General features: G+C 37.8%; 1 long non-coding RNA gene across 1 annotated transcript; it reads right to left on the bottom strand.

Moving 5' to 3' along the window:
* Positions 1–666: 666 nt before the first annotated feature.
* On the bottom strand, positions 667–1,985 carry LOC128777751 (uncharacterized). Its single transcript, XR_008423105.1, has 2 exons — positions 1,256–1,985; positions 667–976 (listed from the first exon to the last, which is right to left on the bottom strand). It is a non-coding gene; the product is annotated as an uncharacterized LOC128777751 (long non-coding RNA).
* Between the last annotated feature and the right edge of the window lie 16,487 nt (positions 1,986–18,472).

The following is an 18,472-nucleotide window of genomic DNA, read 5'->3' as shown; positions in this document are numbered from 1 at the left end:
GTAGTATTATGATCACCATCATCATTATCATCATCATCATCATCATCACTGCTATCGTTATCTATCCAGCCTTGCTCTTTTCCATCCTTGTTTAGAGAAAGAAAGAAAAATGTCTCCATCCGTGACACAGAAGTGACACCAAATCCAAGGCCTGGACAATCAGAGCCCCACATCTCCCTGGAATAAAGTGATTTGTTGAAAAATTGGAGTGCCACTCAAGCTGGGATTTCCACAGATTGTTAAATTGAGGCTGACATAATGGTCTCTTGCTATTCAGGTAAGGGGCTAAAGTATGAGATGGCACTCCTTAATCCCCAACACCTATTTAACCCATCCCCCCATCTACCTCCCCTCTGATACCATCAGTTTGTTGTCTGTAGTTAAGAGTCTGAAAAAAAAATGAGGCACCTGGGTGACTCAGTTGATAAAGCACCCAACTCTTGATTTCGACTCAGATGATCTCACAGTTCATGAGATCAAGCCCTGACTCAGGTTCCGTGTTGACAGCATGGAGCCTGCTTGGGATTTTCTCCCTTCCTCCCCCTCTCCTCTCTCTCTCTATCTCTCTCTCTCCCTCTCAAAAATAAGTAAATAAATATTTAAATAAAGAGTCTGTTTCTTGGTTTGCCTCTCTTTTTCCCTTTGCTCATTTGTTTTATTTCTTAAATTCCACATATGAGTGAAATCATATGTTATTTGCCTTTCTCTGACGGACTTATTTCATGTAGCATAATACTTTCTAGCTCCACCAATGTCATTGCAAATGGCAAGATTTCATTCTTTTTGATGGCTAATATTCCATTGTATATATATAGTACATCTTCTTTATCTATTCATCTATCAATGTATACTTGGGCTGTTTCCATAATTTGGCTATGGCAGATAATGCTTCTATAAACATCAGGGTGCGTGTATCCCTTTGAAATAGTATTTTTGTATTCTTTGGGTAAATATCTAGAAATGCAATTGCTGGATCCTAGGGTAGTTGAATTTTTAACTTTTTTTTTTTTTAATTTTTTTTTAATTTTTTTTTAATTTTTTTAATTTTTTTTAATTTTTTTTTAACGTTTATTTATTTTTGAGACAGAGAGAGACAGAGCGTGAACGGGGGAGGGTCACAGAGAGAGGGAGACACAGAATCTGAAACAGGCTCCAGGCTCTGAGCTGTCAGCACAGAGCCCGACGCGGGGCTCGAACCCACAGACCGTGAGATCATGACCTGAGCCGAAGTCGGATGCTTAACCGACCGAGCCACCCAGGCGCCCCGAATTTTTAACTTTTTGAGGAACCTCCACACTGTTTTCCAGAGCTGCTCTACCAGTTTACATTCCCACCAACAGTGTTAAGAGGGTTTCTCTTTCTCCACATCCTCGCCAATATCTGTTGTTTTCTTGTGTTGTTCATTTTAGCCATTCTGACAGGTGTGAGGTGATATCTCATTGTAGTTTTGATTTGTATTTCCCTGATGATCAGTGACGTTGAGCATCTTTTCATGTGTCTGTTGGCCATCTAGATATCTTCTTTGGAAAAATGTCTATTCATGTCTTCTTCCCATTTTTTTTTATATTTTGTTTTTCTTTTGTTATTGTTGTTTAATTTTATTTTTTTAACATATCCAAATTAGTTAGCATATAGTACAACAATGATGTCAGGAGTAGATTCCTTAATGCCACTTACCCTTTAGCCCATCCCCCCTCCCACAACTCCTCCAGTAACCCTCTCTTTGTTCTCCATATTTAAGTGTCTCTTATGTTTTGTCCTCCTCCCTGTTTTTATATTATTTTTGCTTCCCTTCCCGTATGTTCATCTGTTCTGTGTCTTAAAGTCCTCATATGACTGAAGTCATATATTTGTCTTTCTCTGACTAATTTCGCTTAACATAATACACTCTAGTTCCATCCACATAATTGCAAATGGCAAGATTTCATTCTTTTTGATTGCCGAGTAATACTTCATTATACACACACACACACACACACACACACACACACACACATATATATATACCACATCTTCTTTATCCATTCATCCATCCATGGACATTTGGGGTCTTTCCATACTTTGGCTATCGTTGATAGTGCTGCTATCAACATTGGGGTGCATGTGTCCCTTCAAAACAGCACACCTGTATCCCTTGGATAAATGCCTAGTAGTGCAATTGCTGGGTGGTAGGGTAGTTCTATTTTTAGTTTTTTGAGGAACCTCCATACTGTTTTCCAGAGTGGCTGCGCCGTTGGCATTCCCACCAACAGTGCAAAAGAGATCCTTTTTCTCCACATCTTCACCAGCATCTGCTGTTGCCTGAGTTGTTAATTTTAGCCCTTCTGACAGGTGTGAGGTGGTATCTCGTTGTGGTTTTGATTTGTGCTTCCCTGATGATGAGTGATGAGCATTTTTTCATGTGTCAGTTGGCCATCTGGATGTTTTCTTTGGAGAAGTATCTATTCATGTCTTTTGCCCACTTATTCACTGGATTATTTGTTTTTTAGGTGTTGAGTTTGATAAGTTCTTTATATATTTTGGATACTAGCCCTTTATCTGATATGTCATTTGCAAATATCTTCTCCCAATCCGTTGGTTGCCTTTTGGTTTTGCTGATTGATTACTTTGCTGTGCAGAAGCTTTTTATTTTGATGAGGTCCCAGTAGTTCATTTTTGCTTTTGTTTTCCTTGCCTCTGGAGATATGTTGAGTAGGAAGTTGCTGCGGCCAATGTCAGAGGTTTTTGCCTGTTTTCTCCTCTAGGAGTTTGATGGCTTCCTGTCTTACATTGAGGTCTTTCATCCATTTTGAGTTTATTTTTGTGTATGGTATAAGAAAGTGGTCCAGGTTCATTCTTCAGCAGGGCGCTGTCCAGTTTCCCGAGCACCACTTGCTGAAGAGACTGTCTTTATTCCATTGGATATTCTTTCCTGCTTTGTCAAAGATGAGTTGGCCACATATTTGTGGGTCCATTTCTGGGTTCTCTGTTCTGTTCCATTGATCTGAGTGTCTGTTCTTGTGCCAGTACCATACTGTCTTGATGATTACAGCTTTGTAAGACAGCTTGAAGTCCAGGATTGTGATGATTGAATTCTGGAAAATAATGGAGCAGAAAAGAAGAGGGAAACAAAGCAAAAAATCATGATACAAGACTGAGAGAACTCAGTGACTTGTTAAAAAGGAATAACATTCGAATCATAGAGCCACAGAAGATGAAGAGAGAGAAAGAGGAGCAGAAAGTTTATGTGAGCAAATTATACCTGAAAACTTTCCTGATCTGGGGAAGAACACAGACATCAAAATCCACGAAGCACAAGGATGCCTGAGTGGCTCAGTTGTCTAAGCATCTAACTTCAGCTCACGTCATGATCTCGAAGTTCCTAAGTTTGAGCTTTGCATCAGGCTCTGCATTAGAGCCTGGAGCCTGCTTCAGATTCTGTGCCTCCCTCTTTCTGTGTCCCTCCCCTGCTCATGCTCTGTCTCTGTCTGTCTGTTTCTCTCTCTCTCTCAAAAATAAAAATAAACACTAAAAATTTTTTTTAATGCAAGAAGCACAGAGAAGGCCCATTACATTCAACAAAAACCAACAATAATCAAGGCATAGCATAGTCGAATTCACAAAATACACAGACAAGAATCCTGAAAGAAACAAGGGAAAAAAAGTCCTTTAATTACAAGGGAAGATAGATCAAGTTGTCAGGAGATCTATCCACAGAAACTTGGCAGACCAGAAGGGAGTGGAAGGATATATTCAACATGCTGAATCAGAAAAATATGCAGCCAAGAATTCCTTATGCAGCAAAACTATCATTCAAAATAGAAGGAGAGATAAAGAGTTTCCGAGACAATCAAAATCTAAATGAGTTCATGACCACTAAACCAGTCCTGAAAGAAATTTGAAGGAGTACTTTTGAATAGAGAAATAACAAAAAAGACCAAAAGCAACAAAAAATAGGAAAGGCCGTGGAACATCACCAGAAACACTGACACTACAAGCAGCACAATGACACTAAATTCATATATTTCAGTAATCATTCTAAATGTAATTGAACTAAGTGCTCCAAGGAAAAGACATAGGGTATCAGAATGGATAGGAAAACAAGACTCATCTATATACCGCCTACAAGAAATTCATTTTAGACATAAAGACACCTAGAGATTGAAAGTAAAGGGATGGAGAACCATCTAACATGCCAATGGCCAACAAAAGAAAGCTGGAGTAGCCATATCAGACAATCTAGACTTTAAAATAAAGATTGTAACAAGAGATGAAGAAGGGCATTATATCATAATTAAGGGGTCTATCCACCAAGAAGACCTAACAATTGTAAACATTTATGCTCTAAACATGAGAGCACCCAAATATATACACCAATTAATCATAAACATAAAGAAGCTCATTGATAATAATACCGTAATAGTAGGGGACTTCCACACCCCACTTACAGCAGTGGACAGATCATCTAAACAGAAAATCAACAAGGAAATAATGGCTTTGAATGACACACTGGACTGAATGGACTTAACAGATATATTCAGAACATTTCATCCTAAAGCAGCAGAATATACATTCTTCTCCAGTGCACATGGAACATCCTCCAGAATAGACCACATACTGGGACACAAATCAGTCCTCAACAAGTATAAAAAGATTGAGATCATACCGTGCATATTTTCAGACCAAAACACTATGAAACTCGAAATCAACCACAAGAAAAAATTTGGCAAGGTAACAAATACTTGGAGACTAAAGAACATCCTGCTAAAGGATGAATGGATTAATCAAGAAGTTAAAGAGGAAATTAAAAAGAACATGGAAGCCAATGAAAATGAAAACACCATAGCCCAAAACCTCTGGGACACAGCAAAGGCAATTATAAGAGGAAAGTATATAGCAATCCAGGCCTTCCTAAAGAAGGAAGAAAGGTCTCAGATGCACAACCTAACCCTACACCTTAAAAAGCTGGAAAAAGAACAGCAAATAAAACCCCAAACCAGCAGAAGACAGGAAATAATAAAGATTAGAGCAGAAATTAATGCTATCAAAAACAAAAAATAAAAACAAAAAACAAAAAAAAACAGTAGAACAGATCAATGAAACCAGAAGCTGGTTCTTTGAAAGAATTAATAAAATTGATAAACCACTGGCCAGTTTGATCAAAAAGAAAAAGGAAAATACCCAAATAAATAAAATCAAGAATGAAAGAGGAGAGATCACAACCAACACAGCAGAAATAAAAACAATAATAAGAGAATATTATGAGCAATTATATGCCAATAAAATGGGCAATCTAGAATAAATGGACAAACTCCTAGAAACATATAAACTACAAAAACTGAAACAGGAATAAATAGAAATTTTGAACAGACCCATAACCTGTAAGGAAATTGAATTAGTAATCAAAAATATCTCAAAAAACAAGATTCCAGAACAGATGGATATCTGGGGGAATTCTACCAAATATTTAAGGAAGAGTTAACACCTATTCTCTTGAAGCTGTTCCAAAAAATAGAAATGGAAGGAAAACTTCCAAACTCATTCTATGAAGCCAGCATTACCTTGATTCCAAAACCAGACAAAGACCCCACTAAAAAGGAGAACTACAGCCCAATTTCTCTGGTGAACATGGATGAGAAAATCCTTAACAAAATATTAGCCAACTGGATCCAACAATACATTACAAAAATTATTCATCAAGACCAAGCAGGACTTACACCTGGGATGCAGGACTGGTTCAATATCCTCAAAACAATCAATGTGATACACCACATCAATAAAAGAAAGGACAAGAACCACATGATCTTCTCAATAGATGCAGAGAAAGCATTTGACAAAATACAGCATCCTTTCTTGATAAAAACCCTCAAGAAAGTAGTGATAGAAGAATCATACCTCGAGATCATAAAAGCTATATTTGAAAGACCCAAAGCTAATATCATCCCCAATGGGGAAAAACTGAGAGCTTTCTCCCTAAGGTCAGGAACAAGACAGAGATATCCACTCTCACTACTGTTCTTCAACATAGTATTGGAAGTCTTAGACTCAGCAATCAGACAACACAAAGAAATAAAAGGCATCCAAATTGGCCAGGAGGAGATCAAACTTTCACTCTTCACAAATGACATGATAGTCTATATAGAAAACCCAAGGGGCGCCTGGGTGGCTCAGTCGGTTGAGCGTCCGGCTTCAGCTAAGGTCATGATCTCACAGTCTGTGAGTTCAAGCCCCGCATCGGGCTCTGTGCTGACAGCTCGGAACCTGGAGCCTGTTTCAGATTCTGTGTCTTCCTCTCTCTCTGCTCCTCCCCTGTTCGTGCTCGGTCTCTGTCTCTCAGAAATAAAAAAATAAACATTAAAAAAAAAAAGAAAAGAAAACCCAAAAGATTCCACCAAAAAACTACTAGAACTGATCCATGAATTCAGCAAAGTTGTAGGATATAAAATCAATGCACAGAAATTGGTTGCATTACTATACACCAACAATGAAGCAACAGAAAGAGAAATCAAGGAATCCATCCCATTTACAGTTGCACCAAAAAGCATAAAATACCTAGGAATAAATCTAACCAAAGAGGTGAAAAATCTATACACTGAAAACTATAAAAAGCTTATTGAAAAAGACACCAAAAAAATGGAAAAATATTCCATGTTCATGGATTGGAAGAAAAAATATTGTTAAAGTGTCAATACTACCCAAATAAATCTACATATTCAATGCAATTCCTGTCAAAATAACACCAGCATTCTTCACAGAGCTAGAACAAACAATCCTAAAATTTGTATGGAACCAGAAAAGACCCCAAACAGCCAAAGCATACTTGAAAAAGAAAACCAAAGCAGGAGGCATAACAATCCCGGACTTCAAGCTCTATTACAAAGCTGTAATCATCAAGACAGTATGGTACTGGCACAAGAACAGACACTCAGATCAATGGAACAGAAGAGAGAACCCAGAAATGGACCCAGAAATGTATGGCCAACTCATCTTTGACAAAGCAGGAAAGAATATCCAATGGAATAAAGACAGTCTCTTCAGCAAGTGGTGCTGGGGAAACTGGACAGCGCCCTGCTGAAGAATGAACCTGGACCACTTTCTTACACCATACACAAAAATAAACTCAAAATGGACGAAAGACCTCAATGTAAGACAGGCAACCAACGGAATGGGAAAAGATATTTGCAAATGACATATCGGACAAAGGGCTAGTATCCAAAATCTATAAGAACTCACCAAACTCCACACCCGAAAAACAAATAACCCAGTGCAGAAATGGGCAGAAAACATGAATAGACACTTCTCTAAAGAAGACATCCCGATGGCCAACAGGCACATGAAAAGATGCTCAACGTCGCTCCTCATCAGGGAAATACAAATCAAAACCACACTCAGATATCACCTCACGCCAGTCAGAGTGGCCAAAATGAACAAATCAGGAGACTATACATGCTGGAGAAGATGTGGAGAAACGGGAACCCTCTTGCACTGTTGGTGGGAATGCAAATTGGTGCAGCCACTCTGGAAAACAGTGTGGAGGTTCCTCAAAAAATTAAAAATAGACCTACCCTATGACCCAGCAGTAGCACTGCTAGGAATTTACCCAAGGGATACAGGAGTACTGATGCATTGTACCCCGATGTTTATAGCAGCACTCTCAACAATAGCCAAATTATGGAAAGAGCCTAAATGTCCATCAATTGATGAATGGATAAAGAAATTGTGTTTTATATACACAATGGAGTACTATGTGGCAATGAGAAAGAATGAAATATGGCCCTTTGTAGCAACATGGATGGAACTGGAGAGTGTGATGCTAAGTGAAATAAGCCATACAGAGAAAGACAGATACCATATGTTTTCACTCTTATGTGGATCCTGAGAAACTTAACAGAAACCCATGGGGGCGGGGAAGGAAAAAAAAAAAGAGGTTAGAGGGGGAGAGAGCCAAAGCATAAGAGACTCTTAAAAACTGAGAACAAACTGAGGGCTAATGGAGGGGTGGGAGGGAGGGGAGGGTGGGCAATGGGTATTGAAGAGGGCACCTTTTGGGATGAGCACTGGGTGTTGTATGGAAACCAATTTGACAATAAATTTCATATATTGAAAAAAAAAACACAATGAGATACCACCTCACACCTGTCAGAAGGGCTAAAATTAACAACTCAGGCAACAGCAGATGCTCGTGAGGATATGGAGAAAAAGGATCTCTTTTGCACTGTTGGTGGGAATGCCAACTGGTGCAGCCACTCTGGAAAACAGTATGGAGTTTCCCAAAAAAATTAAAAATAGAGCTACCCTATGACCCAGCAATTGCACTACTAGGTATTTATTCAAGGGATACAGGTGTGCTGTTTTGAAGGGACACATGCACCCCAATGTTTATAGCAGCACTATCAACAATAGCCATAGTATGGAAAGAGCCCAAATGTCCATCGATAGATGCATGGATAAAGAAGATGTGCTATATATATATATATATATATATATATATATATATATATATATATACATATATATATATACACAATGGAGTATTACTTGGCAATCAAAAAGAATGAAATCTTGACATTTGCAACTATGTGGATGGAACTAGAGGGTATAATGCTAAGTGAAATTAGTCAGAGAAAGACAAAAATCATACGACTTCACTCATATGAGGACTTTAAGATACAAAATAGATGAACATAAAGGAAGGGAAGCAAAAATAATACAAAAACAGGGAGGGGGACAAAACATAAGCTGTTGCAGGGAGTATGGCCAGAGTCGCAAAAGATGAGTCCACAAACAAAATGCAGTTAAGTGAAGGTCCTCATGCTCAAGTCGGAATGAGGCCCCGACTCCAGAATGAAGCCTCTTTTTATTAGGATAATTGCTAAAGACTACGTGCATAAAGTCAGCTAAGCAATTGTAGTAATCAACTTAATGGTTTTGCTTTTCAAGGTTGAATTCTGGGATAATTGTTTTTTATAATACTAGGAAGGGTCAGGTGTGAAGGAGGATCTGGCCCTGGACAATGTTAATGGCAGCCCTGTTCAGCTGTGTAAGCATGTCCTAAGGCCTTGCACCTTTTCCAGCCTCTCCCTTTTGAAGTCTTGTCCTTTGATGCTTCTCTCCTGCATCTCCCACAATAAGAGACTCTTAAATATGGAGAACAAACAGAGGGTTATTTGGGGGGTGGGGAGGGGGCTTGTGGGAGGGAAGATGGGTTAAATGGATAAGGGGCATTAAGGAATCTACTGAAATAATTGTTGCACTATATGCTAACTAAGTAAGATGTAAACTAAAAAATTTTTCAGAAAAAAAAAGAAAATAATCTTGCCATCTTCAACAACGTGGATACAACTAGAGTGTAAGCAAAATAAGTCAGTCAGAGAAAAACATCATATGATTTTACTTACATGCGCAATTTGAGAAACACAACAGATGAACATATTGGAAGGGAAGGAAAAATAAGACAAAAACAGAGAGGGAGGCAATCCGTAGGAGACTCTTAAATACAGGGAACAAACTGAGGTTTGCTGAAGGGTGGGGGATGGGCTAAATGGGGTATGGGAATTAAGGAAGGCATTTGTTGGGATGAGCACTGGGTGTTATATGTAAGTGAGGAATCACTAAATTCTAATTCTGAAATCATTATTACACTATATGTTAACTATCTTGGATTTAAAATAATAAAACAATAAACTGAGCCTAGATGAATTAAAGAGCTAAGTCTGAAATGCAATATTACAAATGCATTGGAAAGAAAAATTAGAGAACACATTTGTGACTGTGGAGTTGTAAAGGATTTCTTAAATCATTAAAAGCATTGACCATAAAGATGAAAAAATGATGAATTCAACTCCACTAAAAGTAACAACTTCTGTCCGTCAAAAAATATCATTGAGGGGCGCCTGGGTGGCTCAGTCGGTTAAGCGTCCGACTTCAGCTCAGGTCACGATCTCACCGTCCGTGAGTTCAAGCCCCGCGTCGGGCTCTGGGCTGATGGCTCAGAGCCTGGAGCCTGCTTCTGATTCTGGGTCTCCCTCTCTCCCTCTGCCCCTCCCCTGTTCATGCTCTGTCTCTCTCTGTCTCAAAAATAAATAAACGTTAAAAAAAAATTTTTTTTTTAAATATATATCATTGAAAGAGTTAACAAGACAAGCCAGAATGTACTAACAGGTATTTGTAAAGCATCACGGACAGTAGGCTTGATTCCAAATATACTTTTATCCTTTAAAAACAAATAGGAAAATACACAAAGTGTAATGGAGAAAAAGAAGAAAATATCTAAGTATTTCATAGAGAATAAATATCAATGGACAATAAACATATGCAGAATTGCTCATCCTCAGCAATCAGAGGAAGTGCAAAAAAATACAGTGAAATACATACTCACCAGATCAGTCACATTAAAGTCTAAAATACCAAGAGCTGCCAGGAATTGGGTTCTCTTGTAAATCACTTGTAAGAGTGCCCATAGAGACAATCAATTTAATTAAGAATAGGATATTCTGTTGTAAAGCTGACAACATGCAAACCTTTCTGACACACCAATTCCAAATTAAGTATACAGTCTTGTCTGAAAACATATAGACTCATATGCTTCAGGATACATGAAAAAATGGAAACACCCCAAAAGTCCATCCACATTAGAATGGATAAGTACATTGTTGTACCCTCATAAAATGGAATCTACTCCATAACAATGAAAAAAGATAGACAATTATTCATGGAAGACCAATGACAGATCTTCTCAAACATAATATTGAGCAAAGAAGCAAAACATAATACATTTCTAGAACATTTAAAGGATGAAATACTAATCTATGTTGCTTAAGGATATGTTTTACATGTGTTTAAGCCATAACAAAAAGCAATAAAATTAAGATTACCAGAGTCATAATAGTGCCTACTTCTTGGAAGTATAAGTGGATGTAATTAGAAAGAAGTACATGGGAGCCTGTTGGGATCCTGGTAATATTCAGTCGTTTTGACTTAATTAGCGATTATTTGGATATTTCTCTCTAACTTTTGTTAAACTTTGCATGTGTGTTTTATTATGTAATGCCTGTGTTATGTTATATTTTAAAATAACTAATGTGGAAAAAAAAGTGAGATAATACTTACCCAGGAGTCAACAGTGTGTGTGTGTGTGTGTGTGTGTGTGTGTGTGTGTGTGTTTTAGAAAGATTGAGTGAGGAAGTTTGTGTAACAATACTACTACAGCACTTGGGATTTAGTGGTTAGAAAATAAATATTAATTCCCTTGTTTTTTCACCATTCTTACAGCCCTCTGCACCATCAATATTGACTCAAGTTTGTACATAAACTCAGAACTAGTGTCACTGCCTGTCCTCATCCCATTTTTCCTCTCCAACCCTAAGATATTATCTCTGTGAACCTGCAGTTTACACCCAAGGAGTGGGTAATTGTGCTGTTCTGATAGTGTAGCTACAGAGACCATGGCTGTAGTGAATTTTTCCAACCTGAAGTCTGATCATACATGAACACCACTTGGCCCAGAAAGTCTCTAGGGTGGTAAATCCTTTCAATCTACTCTCTGATGTTTCTTACTGCTTGTCAAGTGGTGCCATATGCATTCTGTCTTGCATCTGGTATTGGAATGCACTTTCTCTCTTCCAACTCTGAAATCCCAAGGTCTTTTTCCAGAGAGAAGTATCCTCCTTTCAATTGCAGAAGGTGAGAGAAGAATCTAGCAAAATTATTTTTTCTAAGGAGGAGAAATTTGGACAGTGATAACAGACCTTCCAAATTCTACCTAGGATTTTGTCAGAGAAAAACACACCTAACCCTAAGCCCCAGAGCCCCCAAGAAATTAATTCCCAGATCTGGGACTGCTGAAGAGTAGTTGTCCAACTCTTCCTTGGAGCTTCTCTGCAGTGAGCCATGGGGGTCCTCAGCACCATGAGAACAACCATCACAATCCCAGCTACAGTCCAAGGGTTTCTGATGATGGTCACAGTCATCTGTCTAGACTTGAAACAGAAATCATGTAAAAAAAACATTGGCAGTCAGCACAGCTGCCACCAATTAACATAATGTTTCACTTTACAGAAAACTAGGAAACCTTCTATGAATTTTTGGACTTGACAGCTCCTAGGAAAAAAGCCAGTCACTCAACAACTCAAACTGTCATTTCTCTCTGGGTAAACTTTTTTAATGAAAGTTCAATATTCAAAATTATTCATGGACTGTGAACTAGTTCTTAGTACCCAGCACTAGCCCATTTAGTTCATCACCCAAATATCACTGAACTTTATGATATGCTGAAGGTACATGTGGAATTTCCAGGAACCAGAAGAATAAAGTGACTTTCAGTATTTTTTTTTCTGGGACATTCATTTAAATTCTCTGGTTCTTATATTTAGGGTTTGATGATACGAAGGTAGAAAACAATGGAATGATATTCCCTGGGAGAGAAGATAATTGTTTAAGAGGTCTTCATTTCCTTCCTTGACACAGCACTGTAAGACATCATAGGATGCAACATAAAAGCAACAGATGTTGAGAAAAATGTATTTGTATCACAGACAATTTATAAATGTTGTGACCTTCAACAAATTATGTAATCTCTATTAGCCTCAGTCCTCCTATAAAGTGTAGACAATATCTACTTGGTGGGGTTACTATTAAGATGAAATAAAATTAGGTATATAATATGTTAATTGCAAGTTCTGATAGAAAGCTATAACTGAAGAGGTAATAGTTCATTTTCCCCCAGAAATAAGCTCTGTTGTGTGCTCTTAGAGGGGACAAAATAGAAGCTGTGATGAGCAGATGGTTGAGTAAAGCTCATGGAGTTATTTAATCAGCAACCTGCATTCTCAACACATACATCTTACATAACCAAAATTCAGAGGACGCTATCCAGAAACTTGGCTTCCCAGGGATACCTTAGTACTTCTGAGGCTACTGACAGCCCCAGTTACTACAAGAGCAACAGGGAGGTAAAATAGGAGGCTAAAAGGTTAAAATGGAGCTTTTGGAGACATGAATCTATGACAGAGAAACACAGGCACATATTATTATTATCATCACCATTAATATTATTATTTGTATTGATATAACAATAACAGCTATCAGTTTTAGAGCCAGTATATGCCAGCCACTGCACTATACATTAAAATGTTACTTTATGCTATCTTATTAACAAATTATGAGGTAATTATTGTTACCTAAATTTCAGATGAGAAAACCATTCCTTAGTTTGAATGACTTGCCCAAAACCACAGCTTGTAATTTGTTTTAATTATATACCTTTTATAATCAGGATTGAGCCTTATATGATACTTAGTCATTTATACGTAACAGAGAAGTATTTGAGCAAAATACTGAAAAAACAGAACTATACCATTTCACACAGTAGGCTTTTGTAAACCCGATTAAGTACATTACCAAGAACAAGCCTGAGTGCTGTCAATTGAATCAGAATGATAGTGATCATAATGCTCCCTCATAATTGTCTTGCAAGCTGGTACAAAACATTCACCTATATCACGTTAATATTAAATATAGAGATGCCTGGGTGGCTCAGTCAGTTAAGCATTCTACTTCAGCTCAGGTTATGATCTCACGGCTGGTGAGTTGGAGCCCCACATCGGGCTCTGTGCTGACAGCTCAGAGCCTAGAGCCTGCTTCAGATTCTGTGTCTCCCTCTCTCTCTGCCTCTTCCACTTGTGCGCTCTCTCTCTCTCTCTCAAAAATAAATAAACATTAAAAAATTTTAAATATAAACTTATTTCATGATGTACATTAAATGATTTTATATAAGTGCTTTCAAAGTACTTATGATGCTTGAAAATTAGACAAATATATATATGTATATACATATATATACCCCCAGCTGCACCTTTTTTAATAAAGTGAGCAATCTCTAATTTTTATTGAAGAAATAGAATCTTACCTCAAGTAATTTTCAGGTAAATCTTTGAATTTTTGAATGCTGATGATTAGCAAATAAACACCCATTATGTTTCATATATTATGAACAATTAAGAATAAAGTTCTATGTCAATTGACAATAAAGGATCTGCATTGATCAGACATGCCCCTAGTCTCACTGTTATAAGTGTCCAGATAATTTTTGGGTTCACTATAGACATGGAAAACATATTTTTACAAAAGAATCTTTCTATGGTGTCTGCCTTTGGCTTTTGTGCCTTCCCTATTATACATAGTTTTCTGGTTTTTCAAAATTAAAAAAATGTTCAAAGAAGATCAATCTAAAGAATGTGATACACATTCAATAAATGTTTACTGAATGCCTAACATGTGCTGCTGTAAAGACACACATAAAATAGCTACCTTCATAGTGTGTATATTCCACTGGAAGAAACATATTAGATTTTTTGAAAGATTTTATTTTTAAGTAATCTCTATACCCAACATGAGTCTCAAACCCACAACCCTGAGATCAAGAGGTGCACGCTCTACCAATTGAGCCAGCCAGGCACTCCATAGATATTTTTAATTAATAAAAAGTTTAGCAGCCATTATGCATCAGTCACTGCACTAAGTGCTAGGGGTATACAGTAGCCCCCCCCCCCCCCCCCCCACACACACACACACTTACAGTTTCGCTTTCCATGGTTTCTGTTACCAGGGGTCAACCTTAGTCTGGAAGCAGATGACCCTCCTTCTGAGGATATGTCATAAGGTCAATAGTAGCCTGAGAATAATAGCGCTACTTCTCAGTGCCTGTGTCACTCACCTCACTTTATCTCATCACATAGGCATTTATCGTGAGATGATAAAATGCATCTCACACCCTCACAAGATGAAGAGTACAGCATAGTAAGATATTTTGAGATAGACAACATTCACATAACTTTTTATAGTATATTGTCATATTTTATTTTATCTATTTTATTGTTTACTTATTTTATTAATGTTAATCTTTTACTGTGCCTAATTTACAAATTAAATTTTATCAGAAGTATGTATCTATAGGAAAAAAATATAGTGTATATAGAATTTGGTACTGTCCGTGGTTTCAGACATCTACTGGGAGTCTTAGGACATATCCCCAGCAGATAAGGGGGGATTATTAGGATGTAGAAGAAAAATGGGGTTCAAATCCCAACAGATGTGACAAATATTTTCTCTTTCTTTTATCATATTAAGATCTGAAGGAAAAGGATTTTAGGCAAGAGATACTGCAAAGCCCCTAAGGAGGGTATGAGTGTGTTTTGTGTAGAGATCAAGATCAGTGTGGCTGGAACAAGATTAGAGAGTTCATAGAGAAAAAACTCAGGTATGACATGGCAAAGAGTTTTGATTTTATCCTAATGTTAATCAAAGCAAAGACCTCCACCCTAATACTTGATTATCATATTTCCTAAAGACAATAGAAACATGAAATCTGTCAGTGATTTTTTTCTGCTTTTTTCCCCTAAAGATATGTCTATATTTTCAAAGATAAATCCAGAGAATAGAATATAATTCAGCACTAAAATGAGCTATCAAGCCATGAAAAGACTTATAGGAAACTTAAATGCATATTACTCTGTGAAAGAGGCCAATCTAAAAAAGGTTACATGGTGCATGATTCCAACTATATGCCACTCTGGAAAAGACAAAACTATACAATAAAAAGATCAGTGGTTTCCAGACATTAGAGGGGAGGGAGCAATGAATAGGGAGAACACAGAGGATTTTTAGGGCAGTAAAACTACCCTGTATGATACTATATTGATGGATACACGTCACACACATTTGTCAAAACCCACAAATTGCACAACATCAAGAGTGAACCTAATGTAAACTACAGACTTTGGGTGATAATGACATGTCTGTGTAGGTTCATTGATTGTAACAAATATACCACTTTGGTGTGAGATGCTAATAATGAAGAAAGTTATGTATATGCAGGAACAGGTGATGTATGGGAACTCTGTATTTTCTGCTCAGTTTTGCTGTGAACTTAGAACTGCTCTAAAAAACAAAATCTATTTGAGGAAAAATATATACGTATGTACCTACATACATATATACATGTATAAATAGATATAACAAGATAGCACCCAAGAGTAGAACCTAAGGAGAAGCAAATCAGGAAGAAAGATACCAGGAAGTAAGAAAGAGCTAGCAGAGGGATATAGAGCTGGCCCTGGGCTTCCTCCTACAGTGAGCTATGAAGAGCAGTGGCCCCTCAGAATAGAAATGTGTTCTCTGGAAACTCAGAGGAGAGACACCTGACTCAGACTGGAGCAGGGTGTATGTGTTGAAAGAGTACTCCAGGAAAGAATTTCTGTGAGGGAAAATTGGCAATGAGTCCTGGAGTACATCACACAAGCCTTCACCTGACCTCCCCACCCCCCAACCCATGCTCACTGCCTCTCATCTCACACCCCACAGAGATGTCAGAGGCATTGGCATGCTTCCTACCCTGAGTAACCATAGCAACTTCCGATCTGCTATGACTTTATGTCACCTGGAGTTCTTCTGTCTGTAGAATTTCCTAATCTCAGAGGTGACTTTACACAGACCCTTCAAGTTACAATAGACTTTACAGTTCAGAGGTCTTTATGAATAACTGAAACCTGATCTGACCAGGCCAGCTGGTTACACCCAACTCTAGCTTTCTCTCGATTCCTTCTTGACATCATCCTGATCTGTGTTCTGTTATGAAGACAGTCACTGCCAAGAAAAATGCCTGAGAAGATGGTGACCCAGGAAAATATCTTCGTTCTGGGTAAAGTCCTTCTAATTATTCTATTTGGCAATGAGCATAGTATAGACAGATGTGGGGTTGGAAGTAAGAGGCAGACAAGGAAATGCAGTGAATATGAGTTGGAGGAGTGGGGAACAGTCAAGAGAAACTTCCCTGGTGAACACTGTCTGTCTAAACCCAGATGCTCTCAGTTTTGGAAGATCCCTAGGGACAAATGTCCAAAAGATACCATCTTCTTTGATCAACATCTCTCAGAATCTATGCTTTATGAGTAGAGTTCAATGTCAACATCAGAACCTTCCTCTACTACCAGAGGACCCAAGGTCTTATTTTGTATTTAATTTGGAAATCAACAAATATATAATGAAGTTATTCTGTAGTTTTATTTTTGCCAACCTCAGTAATTTTCAATAGTCTTCAACAAACTTCTTCCTTCACTAGCAGTTACTAATTTAATCACTCAATTGCTTTGCAATATTTTGTGTCTTATACATTTTTAAGCTATACCTTCTTGGACAACGAGTTGTATTAATTTCTTATGTGCCATTTAGGGTACACCTTTTGTCACAAATTTTCCCTTTCAAATCACAAAGTGAGAGTAAAGGGGTATTCTCTTTTTCATTTTGAGGAAACTAATGAACAAACGACATTAGTAGATCCATGTTTCCACATTTGTAAAAATTATTAACACCCCAGAGTCTGTTGTTATGAACAGCAATTGATAGGATTTGCAGTAGAGAGCCAACCATGTTGCTCTTTATTAGAATGGGCATGCCTTGAATTTTTTATAGGTCTATCAAAATCAGAAATGGGTTTCTTTTTTCTAATCTAGAGCTTATCTAATAACGAACTCTGAGCTCCTGATACGTCTAACCACTTCAGATCATGACTGTATCCTGCCCAGTCATCCCCATCTGCCTACACAGGTGTGTCCCCACAGGGATCTTGACCTAATAAGCCCACATGCACTTGTATACAGTCCTATTCTTGGAAGAGAGTTCCCAAAAGCAGAGGCCCAAAAAAGAGTATGTATCTGAGAACTGAGGCAAGAGAGCTTTTTGCTATCTCATGCTGAGAACAGACTACATGCTCACACATCATTTTGGCTTTGGTTCTCATATCATTCTTCCCTAATATTCCCAAGCTTACTTAACTTATTAATGTAATATACATTGATATATCTACACTAAATACATTTACAGCACGCTAAACAATGTGTTGTAGTGTCACAAAATTTTAATTTAGTTAATAAATATTTAACATTACTTAGTGCCAGGCATAGTTCTATACACTTAAGGAATAATAATCTTCATAAAAATCATACAGGATCAAATACTATTGTCATTCTCACTTTAGAGGTAGAGCGACCAAGGTATAGAGATGCCAGATAGCATGTCTATGTTCGCACAATCATTACATGGCAGCGATGGCATTTAAACTCAGACATCAAGGCTTCAGAGTCTGTGCTCTAAACCACTATGGTGTGCTACTTTTGATAGAACCATAATGATACATAGATAGCTGAAAGCTGTTGGATAGATGGATGGAGAGAGAAAGAGAAATTTACAGAGGGAGGGAGGGAGGATACAGAGGCGAAAGAGGGAAGGAAAGGAAAAAAAAGGTTATGTATTTTGGTCTCTCTTCCTCTCTGTTACCACACCACACAAAAATAGTGCTAGAAATTGGCTATGCATCAGTAGCCAGAGCTCACTCTGCAGCAGTAGCCAGAACTCACTCTGCAGGCCCTGTGTAGGTGTAGTGCTCACAGAGGAGGGCAAAGTGAGTGTGGAATGCACTGATGATTACTGCTGCAATACA

This window comes from Panthera pardus, unplaced genomic scaffold (assembly GCF_024362965.1).
Source record: "Panthera pardus isolate Hobbes unplaced genomic scaffold, ASM2436296v1 HiC_scaffold_17, whole genome shotgun sequence".
NCBI classification, from domain to species: domain Eukaryota; kingdom Metazoa; phylum Chordata; class Mammalia; order Carnivora; family Felidae; genus Panthera; species Panthera pardus.
Note: the sequence above shows the minus strand (reverse complement) of the source record. Positions and strands in the feature narration are given on the sequence as shown.